Raw genomic sequence first — 21661 nt, 5'->3', positions numbered from 1 at the left:
GGGAAAGACAGGAGAGAGGAAGCATCTCAGTCCTTCTCTTTAAAGGCATGACCTAAAAGCTACACACATCACTTCCACTCATATTCCATTGGCCAGAACTTAGTCATGTGGCTGCCCCCATCTGCAAGGGAAATGTAGTCTTGAGTTGAGCACCATATAGAAATGAACACTTTTAGGGGCGCCTGGTGGCTCAGTCGATTGGGCATCTGACTCTTGATTTCAGCACAGGTCATGATCCCAGGGTTGTGGGATGGAGTCCCATATCGGGCTCCACGCTGAGCGTGGGCTGCTTAAGAGTCTCTCTTAGCCTCTCTCTCTGACCCTCCCCTGCTCTCTCTCTCTCTCTCAAAATAAAATAAAACTTAATTAATTAATGAAAACTTTTATATCAGTAGAAGAGGAGGGAAGCAGCCATTGGTAGGCTATTAGCAGTCCATGCCATGGGTGATAAAAGAAAAAGCCATGAAAGGAACAGCCAGGTTTTTGGCACGACAGACCCAGTAGATGGTGGGTAACATTAAGAGGACTCGTGAACATGGAAGTGGCAAGAAGCAAGGGGGCAGACTCATTTTGAACAGGCTGCCTTTGAGCCCTGTGGGACCACAATGTGGACTGTCCCACGGAGCCTGAAATCAGGGTCTGAGCTCAGGGCAAGGGTCTGGGTGGGAACAAACTCTAAGAAACCACAGAACCATAAAGGGGAGATAGTCTAGCAATGGTCCTTAATCTGGAGTCCATAAGCCCCAGCCATTAAAGCAGCCTCCCTACACCTAAAGTACTGACAGGAAGTTGCAGCCTATGAATTCCCTGAAATTGTCTGTAAGTTATGTGGAAATGTGCTGTATGCTTTTCCAGGAAGGCAGCTCATGACTTTCATCAGATTCTCAAGGATCTGGATGCAGAAGAAGAGGGTTCAGAATGGCAGCCTGGGTATTTCCCCCGTCTTATTACTGAGGCAGGTAGAGGAAGAAGAATGAACCAAAGGGACCAGGAAAGAGCAATGAAGGTGGTCTTAGGAGCAGCAAGACAGAGGGTTTGGATGGGCAGCATGGAGCAGGGTTTAAGAAGAATGGGTGGTAAATCAGTGAGGCCCGTGGATGTCGGGAAGCCTGTGACAAGGACAGTCAGTGGTTTCGAGGGAGTGGAAGGAGCAGGTGGAGGAGACACATCCCAGAGGGAAAGATTGGAGGGAAGGCCAGGCCCGGCTTTTAGGATGGCAGCAGATTAAACATGGCAGAGGTTGAATGGAAATGCCCAGCAGAGAAGGAGGTAATGAGAAGTGCAGAGATAGAGCAAACGATATCTTCTGGAAACAGGCTCCTAGCACCAACTTTACCACTCGGGTGTGGTCCCAGCAGCAGAAACAGAAGTGCTCGCTGTCACAGAAAGGGCTCAGACTTGTAGGGTGCTTTCCACCTCTGCCTGGCACTGATCGGGACCTTGGTGACTTAATCCACCTCTCTGAGCCTCTTTGTCCCCGTGTGTGAACTCAGATAGCCACCTGCCTGCTGTGAATAATGAAAGGACTAGAAGAAAAATCATGTGTGGAAATGTCCAACTCAGGTCCTGGTCGCAGCAGATGCCCAGTAAGTTGGGAGGGCCTTTCTCCCTTCCCAGTCCTTCCCTTCTGATAGGATTGTTGCTTTTTAGCTCACATCAAAAGGGCAGTCTTTGAGGAAAGGACCTTATAATCTTCCTACTTGTCCCAAAGGGGCAGAATTCGGTCTATTTCAAGTACTGCATGCCAACGTCTTGTGGAAGAATGAAGCCAGAAACACTGACAATATATAGAATAATACCAACGGGGCCAACAAGCAGACAGTCACCTTCTTAAAATCAGTGACAGCTGCCAGACTCATCTCCATCCACAGCTGGTTGTTAGTGATGTTTCTGCAAAGACGAGTGTCATGAGATTGTCCTCGGTCCCCCGCATTCTGTTCCCGATGATGATGATGATGTATTCAGAGTCATGAGTGTTCCAAGGAGGCTATTTGGTCGGAGGCTGTCAGGCCTGGAAGCAGTGGGTGGAGGAGAGAGGATTTCACACGTGAAAGAGCAACCTTCAAACAAACAACTCAATTAAAACACCGGCAAAGGACCTGAGCAGACATTTCAACAAGGAAGATACACCGATGGCCAACAAGCACATGAGGAGATGCTCAGCATCACTAGTCATCAGGGAAACGCAAACCCAAAACCACAGTGAGGTACCACCTCACACCCACAAGGATGGCTGCTATCCAAAAAATGGAAAATAATAAAGGGTTGGAAAGGATGTGGAGGAACTGGAGCCCTGGTACATCACTGCTGGGAATGTAAAACGATGTCGCTGCTATGGGAAATGGGATGGCTGTTCCTCAAGAGTTGAAACACAGAACTACCTTAAGATGCGGCGATTCTTCTAGGGGTGCACCCAAAAGACTGAAAAGCGGGTGGTGGCACTCCAATGTGACTACGCTTAATGCCACCAAACCGCGCAAAAAAATGGTCACAGTGGTAAATTTTATGTTCCGTAGATTTTATCACCCACGCGCACGCGCACACACATGAAACGATCCTCAGACTGAATTATGCTGGACAGAGTCGAAGACCATTGTTGAACTCGTGAAACGTTTTTCTGGGAAATGAAAAATTAGGCCTTCGTGCAAACGTTATCAAAAATAGAGAACACGCAAAGCCAATCTAAGCTGGTTCCTGGTTGACCTGCATGTGGACAGGTCGCCGAACGCACCCCTCTGCTCCGGCCTGAACTCAGCTTCCCTGGCCCAGCGGCTGTGTCCCCAGCCTTTGAGGAAGGCTGGCCTGCCTTTGGATGATGTGCATGTGAGCCATCATTCCCTCCCCTATAATTTTGTCTTTTATATTTTTTTCCACATTTTCCGTATATGACTTGACAGTTTTTATAATGAAGTGAACATTCCTTAAATGCTCCATATTTTAAAGACCCCGCCCTCCATGCCAGCCCTTGTGAGCAAGGGCGCAGTGTTTCTCAGAAGGGACCTCCGCTGCCCAGCATTAGCCCCCGGCGTGCAATGCTCTCTTCTCCCAGGTGAGTCACGAAGGACAGAGGACGGAAAGGTTTGCTCAGCCAGGATAGGGCAAGGAAGGCATGGCGGGGTGGACACAGGCCTTTGAGGGTGAATGAAAGGGTTTGAAGGGGGTAGGTGGGCATTTTAGGCGAGGGCCCAAAGAATAGATGCTGTGTTTGTGGGGAGTGAGTTTTGACAGAGAGCTGGATTATGAAGCCCTTCTAAGCTGGGCTGAGAAACTTGAACTTTTCTCCATAGGTGACAGCGAACCGGGAAGGGTGGCGGTCATTATCGTTTCATTTGTTTTATCAAGACCCAGCCTGCCCGGTCCAAGAAGCCCCAGGGTCTGCCTTCTCATCCCATCAGCCTCCAGAACAGCCTGAGCCCAGCCACGTCCCGGAACATACAGATGGACTCAGGTTAAGTTTGCCAAGTGTCTTCTTAAACACTGTTTTTCAAAGAGCCTGTCCATCCCTTTCCTTCAAAGGGATTCAGAGAGTTTGAGGCCAGACAGCTGACAGATGGGGGTAGGAAAGAGTCGGGGCTGGCTGCAGGAGGAAGGGAAAAGTTCTCTTTGGCCTAAAGCAATTCCAGTTACATTTACTGGCACATTTTAATATGAGACTTCCAAATTTTATGCCACAGTAAAACAGAGCAGCCTTTGAAATGATTAAACTAGCAACTTCGTAGTCCTCACGGCTGGAGCGTCACCACACCTAATTAAAGGTCAGAGACGGGTGCTGGAGGAGCTGTTGTGTTTTCCTTAATTATTACATGAACGAACAGGTCTGTTTTGAAGGACATACATGACTGAAGTTTGCACAGAAACACAGGGGCACGTGGGCTCAATCCAGGGAGCCCTAGCCTCCCCCTGCTCCCCCACTTTGAGAAACCTGCCTTGCTCATCTCCCTACAAATTCTTCTCAGTGTACAATCCAAAAAGGAACAGGAGAAGGTCATTTAGCCAGATTCAAGGTTCAAGAAAGACAATGGAAGGCTAGGAGCTCAGAACACGGACCTCAGCAAGTCCTTTCCCCCTTTGGGTGCCAGTTTTCACATCCGTAAAGTGGGACCGGGCATTACACTAGATAACCACTTATGGCAGCCTGTTATTCTATGGGAAAAAAAAATCCTATCTTTTCGGCTCATCTCATCTGATAAAGGAGAAGGGAAGGGAGGGAGGGAGGCAGAAATTGTTCAGAGTTCCTATTTGCATCCACCTTGACTAACCGCAAGCTTTCCTAACTCCTTGCACTGCCTACCACACACGGTGCCCAGACCAAACAGCTGTTTAATAAATGCTAATTGACACCCTCTTTCCATCCTTCTCCCATGGCGCCGGTACAGAGAGTGAACCAAGATGGTGGATCTGGAGTTGAAGAAGGTAAAAGCAGGTCTTGAGCAAGGGAGAGGTTTCCCTTAGGAGGTTTAGGGGACTGTGGACAAGAATTTCCAGTGAGGTCTGAGTCCTGGGGATGGAAATAGTTTCCAGGGGCCTGGAGAATGTTTGCACAGAGTCCTGGGGTTGGCCCTGGTCTCCTCAAGCTGGGTGGGAGCCAGAAGTTCTTGCAGAGTACGAGGTGGTTTGCCTGGATCCAGGTAAAGCTATGGCCAATCGCTGGCTCTTGTTCCGAGCCTCACAGCCTTCTGGAACTCAGTTCCATAGTAAGTCCTGAAGACAGCCTTTCAGACTGGAGCCCCTTTGGATGGCTTGCACAAGCTGAGGCATCTATATAATTCTGTCTCCTCTCTTGCTTTGAAAATCTCTAAGTCCAACCTGGGTTGGATTCCAGGCCATTTATCTGATCCCATACTTTGAAAGGTCACAGTAGCTACAGTTCAGAAAGTCAGACTCCCTCATAGACATTTTCGTCTCAGGCCTTTGCCTCTCCCCACCCCTCAACATCCCCTTTTCTGAAGGGCTTGTCAAGAAAAGGAATAAACCCAGTAGAGTTTTCCAAATAAAATTGGTATCAGAAGGAATAGAGTTCTTCCTTGGTTCAAACAATTGCTTAAAACTGTGTCATCCAGAAACATTTTTGCCACCTTAGAGTGGTCAGGATTCTCACACCATTACTGACCCAAAACCACAGGTTTTTTTTGAGAGGGGAGAAAGAGGATGGGGATTGAAAGGACCCTAGATGTCATCTAGTTTAACTATGTACTTTTCTAGAAAAGGCAACTGATTCCAGAAAAGTCTCAGACAGTGGTTGGGATTAGAATCCAGTATTCCCTGTCTTACCCCACACTTTCTTACTATTACTCTCTGTTCTTCAGAAGAACAACATGTTACTTTTTAAGACTGCCTTCTGGTCAACCTTAGCATAAGAAATAAGACAGATAAAATAGCTGTTGCTCCTAATAAATGAAGCTATGTCATTGCTCCAAAGGGAAAAACACTGCCACGTGATCGTAATGAGTCTAGGTCCCATGTGAGAGCCACCACCTAGATCCTTGGAATGACAGACTGTCTTCTCTGGCATTGGCCATTTCCATGCTGGCAAATTAAGGGAAATGATTGGGCTTCGTTTCTGACAGGAGAGGAGTTTGAAGACAGGAGTGCCATGATGGTGCTTATTATCACTGGGAACCTGCAATGAGGCAGAGAATGGTTAACAGGATAGAGGGGAGGCCCAGATGACAAGAGACAAGAAGGAGAGAGCTGGCATCTGGGCTGAATAAGGATGTGCCCTGGGCTCTCCCCCTGCTCTGATCCACCCACCCCCTCTTTCCCGGGGGGGCATTTCCTCACATTTAGGGCAGAATCATGGTTCTCAGACTGGTGACTCTGGGTAGATCCATTGCCTGGTCATGCCAGAGAACTGTATGTCCACCCACCCACCCATCCATCTATTTGCGTATTCTTTCTTATCCTGCCTGGCTCCAAAAAAGATTGGAGATAACTCAAATAAAACATAGGAAAAAAGGGGCGCCTGGGTGGCTCAGTCGGTTAAGCATCTGACTTTGGTTCAGGTCATGATCTCACTGCTTGTGGACTCGAGCATCGCGTCGGGGTCTGTGCTGACAGCTCAGAGCCTGGAGCTCGCTTCAGATTCAGCCCGTTGTTTCTCAGCACATTCCTCCATGAGCCAATGGGAATTGCCATAAAATAGGAAGCAAATTCTACGGAGGGCCCAGTACGTGCGATCCAGACCCCAGCCCTCTGCAACTCTGGTGTGTTTGGGGGACAGAGTTTAGGCTGTCAGGAGGAGTGGTGAGCCACAGCACATGTCTCCTTCCACCAACTCTCCCTAAGTATCGTTCCCCTCATCGGATGGCCACTATCGAGGTGCTGGGCTTCTCTCCAGAAAATACAGACCCACCCTTACTGGAGTTGACCTTTTATGAAATCAAGTTGCCTAAAAAGAAGTGCCCAACAAAGAAACCACCTGGTTAACCTGAGCAAAAACAAGAATTCCTCCAAAAGAAACGAAGATGCAGGAATTGGTTTTCAACTGGGCATTTCAGTAATATCCCAAAACTCAACCTATAAACCAAGTCCAAAGGGCTGGGCTGTTTAAGAGTCTGACACTGCCGGGGCACCTGGGTGGTTCAGTCAGTTAAGCGACTTCAACTCAGGTCATCATCTCGCGGTTCGTGAGTTCGAGCCCCGCATCGGGCTCTGTGCTGACAGCTCAGAGCCTGGGTTCTGCTTCGGATTCTGTGTCTTCTTCTCTCTCTGCCCCTCCCCTGCTTGTGTTCTGTCTCTCTCTTTCAAAAATAAATAAAAACATTTTAAAAATTAAAAAAATAAGAAGAGTCCAGCACTGCAGGCCTGTCAGGAGGATGACATTCTCGGGAAGATGTGACATTTCACGAGCATGTGGAACAGCCCCACTTTCCTCACAGGCACCTCGGGAAGGGAGGCTCGGGGGCAGCTCAAGCAGGGGTGTCCATGGCCCTTCTGGCCGCTCATTCACTCACTGCTCAGACCACCCTAGTCTCCCTGCTGCCTCAGCCTCAGCCACAACTCCAGGGCAGTGTGGACCAGGAGTCCCAGGTAGGCAGAGAAGATCCTTGAGTTCACAGAATCTCACCCACACTAAGGATGTGTGGGTGTCTATGGCATCGAAAGGAAACTTCTCGATTTACAGGAAACTGAAGAAACTGAGTCCAGAGGGGAGAACTTGCCCAGGGTCATACAGTGAGGGGCACAGCCAAGTCAGGAGTCCACAGGCTTTCTCTCTGTCTCTCTGTCTCTGTCTCTGTCTCTCTCTCTCTCTCTGTGTCTCTCCAGGAAGCACTTGAACTCAACATTTCTGACCCCAGGTACAATACAATCTGCTGACATGACGCACCTGTGCAGATGTTACTAAGGAGAGACCAAGTCCAGGGGAGGGCCTGCCCCCGGGGGAGGACCAGGGGTTCCCAGTGGACCTTTTGGATTCAGTAATTGCTCACACAGAGTTTTGTTGGTCACAGAGCACTTTCTCACCCGGGTCTCACCATGATTGTTCCAAGAACGCCTATTCCCGGCCATCCGTGGGGGTTAAGAGCAGGGTTGCAGCAACCAAGACATTTCCTGCTGTCGCAGTAGGAAAAGTGACACTCCATGCTCAATGGCAGAGGATGCGTCTTCTCTCCCAGGCAGCAGGGAGCCTTGAGCCCAGCCCCAGCACAGACTGAGTGAGTGACTCCGACAGAACCTCGCCAGGGTTCCCCACAAGAAGGAGTCATGAGAACCAGCCAAAGTGGATTCCTGCAAAGCATGGTGAGGGCAGTGGGAACGTGTATGGGGACAGGGACACAGGAGTGGGTGCTTACCCTGATTTCCCATGTCCCAGGAAAGGCCCTTTCGGTAGCCGCTTAAGTGTTAGGTGATGAGCAAGGTCAGCCATTCAAGTGCGGCCTGAGGGTGGGAGGGAGGGTCAGGTGACAGGGATATGTCTTTGAAAGGACAGAGGTAGATGGATGGACAAGGGAGGGAAAGTGATTCGATTCAAGACGTAGACTTGGGGTTCCTGTAGCATCAGAGTGGGAAGGACTTTCTGGTCCAGACCTCCATTTTATGGATGGGGGTCTAAGGCCCAAGGAGGGGGAAAAAATGGACTCAAAGCTACGCAAGCTGGTCAAGAGCAGAGCGAAGATTTGATCCCTGGGAAGGCAATCCTGGGTATCTTGAGGGAGGGCAAAAGGAGATGTGAGAAAGCCAGACACACGCTTTGGCTAGGGGCCAGCCCTGCAAAGGATCATGTGGGAACCCAAGATTGAGATTTTTCAAAGCAATCTGGGAATACAAAACCCAAGGAGGCCTCTGTGGACCAGTGAGAAGCCCCCTTCCCAGAGCAGCCAGCTGCAAAAAGCCTGCTGTTGGGGCAGCTAGTTCTACGCGTGTTTGTTTGAGAACATGGATGGATCCCAGGGTACTAAGCACCCACGCCAACACAATGCCTACAAACTGGTCTTCCACTCAACACAGGTCAGCTCAACAAGGCTGTGACCAATGTCTCCAGTGGCCAGTGCCCGGGCAGAGGGTTACACCCATATCCACCCAGTTCAACCCAGGGCTGGGTCGATTAATCACAGACCGTGTGAGGGAAAAGGGACCTTAATGAGCATTTACCAGCCTCACACCTATCTCTATCAAACACTGGGATTCCTTCCATCTTGGGGTTGCTCAGACACCGTCTGAACTCCTCCAAAGACAGCTCACAGCCCCAGGTGGCGGGCCACTCCAACCCTTGATGGCAGCCAGCCAAGTTCTTGGACTCACCCCAAATCTCCTCCCCTGCTCACTCTGTATTTCCTAATCGATCCTCATCCTATCCCTTGAAACCATATGGAACACATCCCTTCCTCTTCCCTATACCAACCCTCTAATTGGTTAAACACAGTGACCAGGACCCCCAAATCCTCCCCTTTCCAGGCTGAATCCCCTTGGCTCTCTAAACCAGTTCCCACAGGACTGCGTTCAGCCCTTCTTCCAGCCCCTCTCCATCCTACTTATTTCCGACTCCAGTCTCTCCACTCGACGGATTGTGGATCCCCGGGATTGAACATGACGTTGAAGTTGAAGGCCAGCATCTCCAAGCGTTACACACGTGCCCCTTCTCCTTTCTGTTATCTGGTGTTTAAACTCCCTGATCCAAGCTTCCGAGACCCAGACAGGGAGGCCATACTTGCTCAGAGAAAGCAGGGTTACGGGCACCCCGTGGCTCATACTTGCACACGTGTGGCAAACCCTGATTTTCCAAAACACCAGTAAGGAAGAATATTTAACTCTGCAAAAGGCCGCGACGTCCGGGGTGAAATCCCCCAATAGCACAGTGTGTGCTGAGGCTAATCTGTCAGGTCCCCTTCTGGAGGCCAGCTGATGGCTGCACCCAGAGCTCCAGGGTGGAAAGACTATTTAGTATATAACTTTTATCCCAAGGAGCCCAAGTGGGGAGATCAGCACATGTAGAAGTACAATAAAGTGTGCTAGAAGCTATCGTGGAGGCATGAGAACCGCGAGAGGTCAATCCTATTACTGCTATAACAAATGACCACAAACCCAAAATGGGTCTCACTGACCTCAAATCAAGGTGTCAGCGGGACTGGGTTCTTTCCGGAGACGCGCGGATCTTCTTTGCCAGCTTCTGGAGACCGCCTGCCTTTCTTGGCTCACGGCACTTTGTCCACGTTCAAAGCCAGCAGTGTTGCTGCTTCTTCGAATCTCTCTCTCTGTAACCTCCTGCCTCTTCCTTTCACTTAGGAGGGCCCGTGTGATTACATTGGGCTCCCCTGGACAATTCATGATAACCTTCCCACCCCAAGGGTCTTAACCCGACCACTTCTGCAAAGTCCCTTTGCCCTGTTAGGTAAAATGTATTCGTGGCTTCTGGGGACTAGGACCTGGACATCTTTGCAGCCCCAGAAACAACTAACTCTGCCTGGGGGAAGACGCGTTACATTTGAATGGATCCTTTAAGGCTCTTCAAGGACAACCCTGGCACAAAAGGGAAAAGGGACTTACACAAAGAATGTGCTCCTACAAGGCCTGGAGACAAGAAAGCATGGAGAATTTTTTCCTTTATTTGATTTCTTTTCTGAAAGACCCAGCCTCTGCCTGATTGCCGCTAAGGTTTAGAGACTCACTCATTACCCTTCAAGGCAGCTCCTGTCTTCCCATTGACAGCTCCAGAGAAGAACCGTCCTTAAATTGAACCCTCCTGTCTTTGTCATCACTGGAAACGTTAATAGATCTCTCGGTGCCCAGGAGTTACCTTAGTTGGACCAGAAATGGGTACTGGGCAGTGGGAGGGTCATGGTACACTGGGGTCGGATACATCCAGAAGATTCTCTGAGGTTCATCCTTGTTCCACCTAAATGCCTCAGAACAGGTCATGAGGCCAATAGCTTATTAGAACAATATCAGTCCCAAAGATGGATGGTCTCCAGAATTCCACTGAGGCCACCTCCTCTACTCCTGTGCTACAAGTCAACTGAGAAGAATTTGAGCTGAGGCTGAATTGGAACTTGAGCGTGAAAAGACAATAACTCAGAAGTGCTGACATATTCCGCTTCTCTTTCGGTGTCCCTGCAAACATAAATTGCTAGAGGTTTGCAGCCAGGAAGGAAGCCCAGCTTTCTGCCTTCTGCCTGAGGCGACCTTGAGTTCTGGCAGCCTCCGTCCAGGTAGTCTTTGCTGTGGCCATTGAGGGGATAGGGGTGGGCAGGAGCTCTGGGCTGTGGGGCCTGTGGAGGGAGGACAGTGCCACAGAGGCTGGCTGACAAGACACATTCTGCATCCTTGGTATCTCTCTACATCCTCTGTTGATGTCCTTTGTCCCTGGGTCTCCTCTAGGTCAGGCAGTACTGTTCCTGGTGATGCTCTGGGGTGTGAGGCAATGGAGCGGCAGCCACCTTGCCCTCAGTGCTGAACAGAGCTTTAGTTTACAGTGCATTTATCATTTTCTTTTTTTTTTTTTCAACGTTTATTTATTTTTTGGGGGACAGAGAGAGACAGAGCATGAACGGGGGAGGGGCAGAGAGAGAGGGAGACACAGAATCGGAAACAGGCTCCAGGCTCTGAGCCATCAGCCCAGAGCCCGACACGGGGCTCGAACTCATGGAGCGCGAGATCGTGACCTGGCTGAAGTCGGACGCTTAACCGACTGCGCCACCCAGGCGCCCCTAGTTTACAGTGCATTTATATATCCATTATCGTCTTTGACTGTTGTAACACCCCAGTGAGGGAAACTGAGTCAGTGGCATGGCTGGGACCCAATCTGAGACCAACTCTCCTCTGTTCCCACCACATGTGGATGCCTCCTGTGGACTCTGGATCGCTCCTGCTGGGTCAGGGCCAGGCCTGCAGCAACTGTCAACAATGGCCTACACTTAAGGTTTCCCACTCCTGGGGCACCTGGGTGGCTCAGTCAGTTGAGTGTCAGACTTCTAATTTTGGCTCAGGTCATGATGTCATGGTTTGTGGGAACAAGCCCCGCATCAGGCTCTGCACTGACAGCGCGGAGCCTGCTTGGGATCCTCTCTCTTCCTCTCTCTGCCCCTTCCCCAAGCACATGAGCTCTCTGTCTCTCTCAAAATGAATAAATAAACTTAAAAAAAAAAAAAGAAAAAGATTTCCAGTTCCTTTCTCTCATTCCTCCCCTCTCCTCCACCTCTCTCCCCATGCCTTTTTCTTCTGTATCTGTATTCCTCTCTTCATTTTCTCTTTCTTTCTCCTTCTCACCAGCTAAGAGTGCCACAAATGATGTTCAGTTCTCAGGGGCCCCTGGTAGGTTGGAGGGACTAGAACCCCTGAATCAGGATGCCTATAACCACGAACTTGAGTGTGCTCCCGGTGCCTGCGTCCCCAAGTCAACAGGTCCCCGTTGAGTAGCTGAGCCCTTCCCTACCAGAAGCAGCAGTAGGGTCAGGATCTTGGAAAGCTCTAGGCCTGAAGCCAGGAGAGGGGTTCACATGACAGATCTGCCAGTCATAACCTCAGATATGTTACTGCCCCACCCTGGACCTCAGTTTCCTCATCAGTAAAGTAGGATAATAATACCTACCTCCCAAGGCAGTTGTGAGGGCTTGAAAAATTGATTTCATGGTGCCGGGAATGTATTCGATATTTAATAAAGGTTGGTAGAATGCGTCAGTAGCTGGAGTACAGAAGTCTCCTGAGGGACTTGGAAATATCAATATCTGTGTTGGGGTAATAAGAGCCAGGAAGGACCAACAGAGGTAGAAAGTGATGGAGGGAAGGGTGTCACGAAGCAGAGGCTGTTCATTGCTTTTCCCCCAAGGCATCTCAGGCTCCCGGTACTCTGGATCCAGCCACTGAATGCAATTAATGCTTGTCTCTTTATGATGTTGATGAAATCATCTTGTAACATTCCAGATGCCTAATGAGGGTGTGTGCAGCTACTGGGCAGTGAGTCCTGGAATCTCCCTGCCTTCGGCACACCCTAGCAGTAATGGTGATTTTTAAAGGCTGGGAAGCCCAGAGTGACTTCTCCCCAAACAGACTTGGTCAGTCCCAATGTCAGTAGAGATTCAGAGCCCAACCTGCAATGGTTCCAGGAAGAGAAGCCAATGATAACAGTGGGGGGGTGGGGGGTGGGTGGGAGGGATTATGGGACCCCAAAGTATAGGAGGAACCCAGGACCCAGGACAAGGAAGACCCAGTTTTGCCCAGGGGCAAAGAAGCTCCAGGGCTAGAAACTTATAAACTAGAAATGGATGGGCTTTCAGTTAAATGTGTGAATTTGTCATACCCAGTTGTCTCCTCTCCCTCCTCTCCCTACTTAGATGGGAGTAAAGGAGTTGAAATGTTATAAACCCACAACATCAGAGAGAATGGGAGAGGAGTATCAGTGGACTGGAGAACTCAGCAAGTTTATTGAACCGAACAGTTGTAGGTGAGGAGGAGGAAGCCACGGCCATCGTGAGCCATTTTCCTTAACAGAGCCCCATGGAGGCCTAAAGACTGACCACACCAGGTACAGTGCAGGACAGGTGAGATGAACTGTGGAAGTAAAAACCAGGAAGTTATTTGAAAGCTAGTATGTGGAACAGTTGCCTCTACTCCCATCCCTACGAAAACAAACAAAAAAGTTATTTAAAGAATAAGGTCCTGGAGAAAACAACCCTCCACAAACATCCTTGCTTGTAGAGATTCCCGGCATAGTACTCAGCTTGCTACCCCAGGGCCCTAAAGTGAAGCTTGCCAGTCAACAACACTTGCCCGCGTGTACAAAAGTCTCAAAGTTGGCCACCCCTATTGCCTCACTTTTAAAATATGAACCAACAAACAAGGATTTGCGGCAAACAACAAACAAGTGCAACAACAAATCCCAGAGAAAACATACAGTTCAGAAAATAAAAGGGAACTTTAAAAACTATAAAATGTAAACTCTAGTATCCTAAGAAAAATCCAAAAGAGACTGCATTCATAAAACAAGAATATGAGTCTATGAAAAGGAACAATTAAAGAATAAGAATCATGGAAATTAAGAATACAATTGCAGAACTTAAAATTTTCATTAAAGTGTTAGAAGATAGAGTTGAGAAGTTTCCAGAAAGTACAAGAGAGATTAAAAAGAGAAGAAATAAGAGAAGAAAAATTAAAAGAGAGGACAAAAAATTATAGATAATATAATTAGTAGATAGAAATATTAGAAAAGAATTTCACAAAACTTAAGGACACCAGTCTCCCGAGAACCTGGATGTTTCCAGCAGTGTGAATGAAATAAAGAGCAACACATGGCACATGATACTGAAACCAGAACATAAAGGACATAGAGAAGATACTAAAGTCTTCTAAAAAGAAACAATGAGTCAACTATAAATAATAACAAATGCTCACCAGAAACCTTGGGGGAAGAAGATAATTTGAATTCAGAATTCTATTTCCAGCTAAACTAGCAATCAAGTGTGAATGGAGAATAAAGTTTTACACAAGGACTCAGAAAAGAGGATACCCTCTGTATCCCCTTTCTTAAGAAGTTACAAAATAAGGGAGTAAACTTGAAAGAGGAAGATATGGAATTTAGGAAACAGTGGAAGCAACTGAGGAAAGCCATGAAGAGGAGCTCCAGGAAACAGCTGGGTAGCAGGCCTAAAGCGATTTCTCGAAATTCGAGAAAAACGAAGGAATTGCTAGAAAGGAAGTGTAATTACGATGTAGTACCCAACACCATAGTAAACAATCTTTACAAAGAAGCAATAACATCAATTCTTTTTTATTCATGTTCAAGTTTTTTAACAGTCAGCAAAAATTTAATTACAATAAGAGAATATAAAAGTCATCACTTTTTAAAAAAATGTTTATTTATTTATTTTGAATTGGGGGTGGAGGGACAGAGAGAGAGGGAGACAGAGAATCCCAAGAAGGCTCCTTGGGGTCAGCTCAGAGCCCCACGCAGAACTTGAATTCATAAACTGTGAGATCATGACTTGAGCCAAAATCAAGAGTTGGACACTTAACCAACTGAGCCACCCAGGCACCCCTAAAAGTCACCACTCTTAACAGCAATTGGCAGGCAGAAGGGAAAAGTCGGCATGGGACAAGTTGGAGCACTGATGGCGACTTACAGAAAGAGGTGTCAAGAGAGACTGTAGCTGATGGACCAAGACGGGAAAGTTGCAATGTAAGTACAAAAGTAACCTTTGGAACAACTGTACATGGTGCTGGAACTATAAAGCTGAATCACACAAAGCTGTATGTGTGTGTGTGGTTTTTTTTTTTTTAGGCTAAAATGGTTGAATATCAGAAATTTCATTTGTTTCACACTAATGTATATGAGCATAAATGCATAATGCATCAGAAGATTAAGCTCAATTACAAAAAAAAAAAAAGCATAATACATCAGAAGGTTAAGTTCAATTACACACACACAAAAAAAAGCCTTCAGGGTGCCTGGGTGGCTTAGTTGGTTAAGCGTCTGACTTCAGCTCATGATCTTGCGGTTTGTGGGTTCGAGCCCCACATCAGGCTCTGTGCTGACAGCTCGGAACCTGGAGCCTGCTTCGGATTCTGTGTCTTCCTGTCTCTCTGTCCCTCCCCTGCTCGCACTCTGCCTCTCTCTCGCTCTCTCAAAAATAAATAAACATTAAAAAAATTTTTTTTTAAAGCTTTAATCAAGTTTGTAAAGGTCAAACCCAAAGTTAAATTGTGTGTTCACTGGGGAGCGAAGACAGTAAAATCCACGCCATGTTTAGAAAGAGAAAAGAAAGACTGAATACTTTAAAATTTGTTGGAAAATTTTATAATTTATATAATTTAATTTTATAATTTATTACGCATATTAAAATAACCACTAAAAGAAAAACAGACAGCAAACAAACAAACAAAAAAAACCCCAATGTATATGAGAGAGAGAGAGGGAGTAATATAAATTTATCAATCCACCAGAGGGTGTAAAGAGAGGGGGACAATAAAGCAAAGAGAGAAAATGGGAAATAGAAAACACAGGATAACTCCTTAGTAACAATACATCAGTGAGCAGCTAAAATAAATGTAAACAGATCAACTTCAGTTATGGACAGAAAGATACTATCTAAATAAAATTTAGAAAAATCCAACTATATGCTGCCTACAAAATGTACACCTAAAGTAAAACCAAAGAGAAAAGGTAAAAATAAAGAATGAAAAAACATGTGTCATAGAGATGGTAACCAAAATAAACTGCTATGGCTAAAAAACCAAACAAATCCCACATAAAATAGTCTTTAAAAGGAAAATGCTATAGGGATAAAAACTAACACTACATAATAAAACATTTTTTAAAACCTAATAACCTTAGAACCTTAAAAAGGCAAAACAACATAAATAACCTTAAAAAATTTTAAGTTAACCAGGAATTTAAAATTTCCATGTGGCTATATACTGTTAGATGATAGATAGATGATAGACAGATACATGATAGAATTGTAATAGGAACTTAAGAAATTCACAAACTTTTTTCTGTAGGTAAGCAAACTAAAACTTAGTAAGGTTATAGAAGTGTCAAACAACACAATTAATAAGCTTTATTTAATGGATGTTTAATAACCTGAACCCTATTTATTTATTTATTTTTTAAGTAATCTCTACACCCAACGTGGGGCTTGAACCCAGGACCCCAAGATCAACAGTCACATACTCCACCGACTAAGCCAGCCAGGCACTCCATGAACCTGATTTAAAAGATAATTTTTTTTTTTTCTCAAGCACATAGAAACATTTACAAAAACTGCCTATGTACTAGGCCAGAAAATGAGTCTCAAAAACGTTCAAAGAACTGAGATCATAGGGGCGCTTGGCTGGCTCAGTAGAGGGAGCGTGTGACCCTTGATCTCAGGTCATGAGTTTGAGTCCCACATTAGACATAGAGATTACTTAACAATAAAACCTCCAAGACTCTTAAAAACTGAGAACAAACTGAGGGTTGATGGGGGGTGGGAGGGAGGGGAGGGTGGGTGATGGGTATTGAGGAGGGCACCTTTTGGGATGAGCACTGGGTGTTGTATGGAAACCAATTTGACAATAAATTTCATATATTGAAAAAATAAAATAAAATAAATAAACTTAAAAACAAAACAAAACAAAACAAAAAAAACCTCCAAGGACGCCTGGGTGGCTCAGTCGGTTAAGCAATTGACTCTTGATTTAGGCTCAGGTGATGATCTCAGGGTGGTAAGGTAGAGCCCCACATCGAGCCCTCCTCAGCCTCCATGCTGAGCATAGAGCCTGCTTAAGATTCTCTCTCTCCCTGTCTCTCTGCCCCTTCCCTGCTCATGCATGCATGTGCACGCACTCTCTCTCTCAAATAAATAAATAAATAAGAAAAAATATCTTAAAAAAAACAACAACTCGACACAAACAATTGGCATCATACAGACCACAAGTGAGTTAGAAATCAATACAGGAAAGTTATTTAAATATTGGAATAAAAAGCACACTTCTAAATAACTCCGAAGAGCAACTCATAATGGAAATGAGAAAATGCAGAAGTGGACGAAAATGGAGGCCAAGTGTTAATAATACCCCAGCCTAAAACAGGAGCTGCTGCTAAAGCAGTACTTGGTGGGGGAGGGGCAGTGTGGAGAGCCGAGGAAGAAAGGATGAAAACGAATGAGCTGAGAATCCGACCTACAGAGTCATGAAGAAGAAAAAACTAAACAGACCCAAAGAAAACAGAAGAAGGAGATAATAAAGATGAACGCCGCCAACAAATGTGATAGGCAACAATCAGACCATAGAGGGCTGTCCCGAAGCCCAGTTTGTTCTTAGGAAAAGCTAATAAAATAGAAAAAATATTGCAATTTGGATCAAGAAAGAGGAAGGTGGATATAAACAATAGTAGGCATGAAAAAAAGAGGACAATCGCAGATGCAACAGTTTTGTTTTTTTTTTAAGTATATTTTTGAGAGAGTGAGCGCACAAATGGGGAGGGGCAGAGAGAGAGAGGGAGGGAGAGGGAGACACAGAATCCGAAGCAGGCTCCAGGCTCTGAGCTGTCAGCACAGAGCCCGACGCAGGGCTTGAACTCACAAACGGGGAGATCATGACTTTAGCCTAAGTCGTGCACTTAACCCACTGAGCCACCTAGGTGCCCTGAAATGTAATCTTATTTTCTACAAACTGTTCCCAGGGAGATTGTCCCCACCCACTTTATGAGGCTGTATAATTTGGATTATACAGCCAAAATCAGTCCAAGATATTATTTTTTAAAATTTTACAAGGAAATCTCATTAATGAACAGATAATAAAAGTCATTAGCAAACTGAATCCAACGTGTATTTTTTAAATGCATGACTTTGGGTTTACTTTATAGGACTGTAAGGATGAATTTATTTTTCAAAATCTATAAATTTTATTCACCACTTTAACACATTGATGGAGAAAAACTATATGAGATCTTAATCGATGAAAAAATTAAAATTCAACACCTACTCATAATTAAAAAAAAACTTCTTAGTAAACTAAAGCTATAAAAGTCACATTTATTGATGAAACATTCAAAGTATTCCAATTGCAGGTGCCTGGGTGGCTCAGTCCGTTAAGCATCCGATTTCAACTCAGGTCATGATCTCACAGCTTGTGAGTTCAAGCCCCGCGTTGGGCTCTGTGCTGACAGCTCAGAGCCTGGAGCCTGCTTCAGATTCTGTGTCTCCCTCTCTCTCTGCCCCTCCCCCGTTCATGCTCAGTCTCTCTCTGTCTCAAAAATAAATAAACGTTAAAAAAAATTTTTTTAAACAAAACAAGGGGAGAAGAATTAGGAATAAATCTAACAAAATCTGTGCAAGTTTTTTTTTTTTTTTTTTTGAGAGAGAGAGAGCAGGGTGACAGGATAGAGGGAGAGAGAGAATCCTAAGCAGACTCCATGCCTGATGTGGGGCTCAATCTCACAACCATGAGATCATGACCTGAGCTGAAATCAACAGTCGGATGCTTAACAGACTGAGCCACGCGGGTGCCCTGTGCAGGATTCTTATGCAAAACATTCTGAAACCTCATTGAAAGATTAGAAAAGACCCAAATAAATAGAAAGACAAACCATGTTTACAGACAGTTGCACTAGACCATGTACAGAATGCAAATCCTGCCCCAGACTGGTTTACAAATTCACTGCTATCCTTATCAGAATTCCAGCAGGTGTCTCAGTGGAGCTTGGCATGCTAATCTTAAAATGTGTTTAGAATTGCAAAGGGTCCGGAATGGATGAGACTTTTTCTAAGGAAGAACAGGGTGGAGTGGTGACCCCGTACCAAGAATTATGAAAGCTATGATGATAAATACAGTGAGTATAAGATGAGATCCATAGGCCAGTGGTTGACCCATGCAAAAGCCAGAGACCAACCCATGCACATCGGGAAACTTGACAAATGACAGAGGTAGCTTTGCAAACCGGCGCGGAAAGGATGGATTATGTGACAAATGGGCTGGGGCAATGGCGTGCACGTTTGGAAAAAATACAGTTCGTTCCCTATGTCACACCATATAAAAAAACGCAAATTCCCGGGTGCCTGGCTGGCTTAGTTGGTTAAGCATCAGATCTTTTTTTTTTTTTTTTTTAACACTTTATTTATTTATTTTTTTTTTCAACGTCTATTTATTTTTGGGACAGAGAGAGACAGAGCATAAACGGGGGAGGGGCAGAGAGAGAGGGAGACACAGAATCGGAAACAGGCTCCAGGCTCTGAGCCATCAGCCCAGAGCCCGACGCGGGGCTCGAACTCACGGACCACGAGATCGTGACCTGGCTGAAGTCGGACGCTTAACCGACTGCGCCACCCCAGCGCCCCAAGCATCCGACTCTTGATACAGGCTCAGGTCATGATCTTACGGTTGTGAGACTGAGCCTCATGGCACGCCCCTCATGGGGATCCTCGCTGAGCAAGGAACTGAGAACCTGCTTGGGATTCTCTCTCTTCCTGTCTCTCTGTCCCTCTCCCGTGCTCTCTCTCTCTCTCTCTCTTTCTGTCTCTCAAAATAAATAAGTAAACATTAAAAAAAAAAATCCACGTGGACTAAAGACCTGAATGTGAAAAGCAAACCTTTACAACTTTTAGAAGAAAATATAGGAGGCTACTTTTATGACTTGAGAGTAGGAAGAATTTCTTAAACAATTTCTTTTAAAAGCACAAACCATAAAGTTATACTGCTAAATTTGACTAGATTAGAATTAAAGCTTCTGTTCTACAAAAGACAACATAACTACTGTGAAATAAGCCAAAAACCGCAAAAGGAGAGTTCCAAAGCATACAATTTACAGAGGATTAGTGCCCAGAATATGTAAAGAATCCTACAAATCAATTAAAAAAAAGATACAAAATGCCCCATTATAAATTGGTCAATGTATATGCACAGATAATTTTCAGGGGAAGGAATCTAAATATTTAAGTTTAAACATTTAAAAATAAGTTCAACTTCTCGGGCACCAGGGTGGCTCAGTCAGTTAAGCATCTGGCTTCGGCTCAGGTCATGATCTCATAGTTCTTGGGTTCAAGCCCTGTGTCAGGCCCTGCGCTGAGAGCTCAGAGCCTGGAGTCTGCTTCGGATTCTGTGTCTCCCCCTCTCTCTGCCCCTCCCCTGCTTGTGCTCTCTCTCTCTCTCAAAAATAAATAAATAAACATTAAAAAAAAGTAAGTTAACTTCACCAGTTATCAGGGAAATGTAAGATAAATCAACAAGGAGATACCATTCCACGCCTATCAGATTTACAAAAATTCAAAATTATGGTATTATCATGAGTTGAGGAGGATGTGGAATAATGGGGAATAAAAGAAAAAAGATAACAATGGGAATACATGTCCATCGAAGACAGAACAAGTAAGTTGTGGAAACTTCATTCAACAGAATATTATGCATTTATTAAGATGAATGAACGAAAGCCAAATGTTTCTTATGGATAAATCTCAGAAATACGTGAGGGGCGCCTGGTTGGCTCAGTCAGAAGAGCATGTGACTGTTGATCTCAGGGTCATGAGTTTGAGCCCCAGGTTGGGTGTAGAGATTAAATAAACAAACCTGTTTAAAAAACTGTGAGCCCAGAGAAAAAAGTTTGAAGAATGCTACATGCCGAGTCGCATCATTTATAGAAAACTTTTTAAAAAGGCAAAGCATTACTTTCCGCTGTTTAAGGTTGTAGACAGGTGTAGTAAGAGTATAAAAAAAATACCACTGAGAATGTAAAACACCAAATGTATTAAGTAGCTTACCTCTAAGGAGGGTAGAGGAACAAGCACAGAGAAGAGATACAGGCAGGCACTTGCAACTCTGTCATATTTTATTGTGTTAAAAAAAATATCTGAAGCAAATATAGCAGCTTTTTATAAAGCTGGTTGAGGTATCCAAGGTTGCTCTCCATACTCTTCTGAATGTTTGAAGATAATGGCCAGGAGTTCCGGGGAGATGTTTTCGTTGGAGGGGACACCGAAATGTAAAGCGTGTACTTTGCTCTATGCTCTGCTCTCTCCCTGCACTTAGACGAGTGCCTGGTGGGGCGCCTGGGTGGCTCAGTTGGTTAAGCGCCCGACTTTGGCCCGGGTCACGATCTCGCGGTCCGTGAGTTCGAGCCCCGCGTCGGGCTCTGGGCTGATGGCTCAGAGCCTGGAGCCTGCTTCTGATTCTGTCTCCCTCTCTCTCTGCCCCTCCCCCATTCATGCTCTGTCTCTCTCTGTCTCAAAAATAAATAAACGTTAAAACAAAATTTTTTTTCAAAAAAAGAAGAGTGCCTGGTACAGAGGAGGTACTCCACAAATAGCTGCTGAATGAAAGAACATATGCAAAGGCCCTGAGGCATGTTAGAACACTGTGTGTTCTGAAAGAGCTAATCATAAGGATAGCCAACTTCTGTTGAGCTCCATAGGCACCAGTCACCGACTTTACTATTTGGTTCTGTTGAGCTCCATACGCACCAGTCACAACAGGGAACACTTGAGTCTGCCTGGGCAGTCATGGAAGGCTTTACCAGTTGAACTTGGTCTTGAAGGAGAAGTCTGCCTACCAACGCCAGGAACCCAGCCCTTCCTGCTCCACAACAGTTGGTGTTCAGAGGACCTACTGCTCGGAACTGTGAGCACAGAGCCCGACTACCCAGGGCCAAGACCAACCAAGGGGAAGACAAAGTGATTGAATGTAATCTCCCATCTGAGAAAGTTTGCTCTCACCTTTAAATGCACAGAGAAGAAACCAGCTCATAGCTTTTCTTTAGCGA

Source organism: Leopardus geoffroyi, chromosome C2 (genome assembly GCF_018350155.1).
Source record: "Leopardus geoffroyi isolate Oge1 chromosome C2, O.geoffroyi_Oge1_pat1.0, whole genome shotgun sequence".
NCBI classification, from domain to species: Eukaryota; Metazoa; Chordata; class Mammalia; order Carnivora; family Felidae; genus Leopardus; species Leopardus geoffroyi.
The sequence above is the reverse complement of the archived record's forward strand: the minus strand, read 5'-3'. Positions refer to the sequence as shown.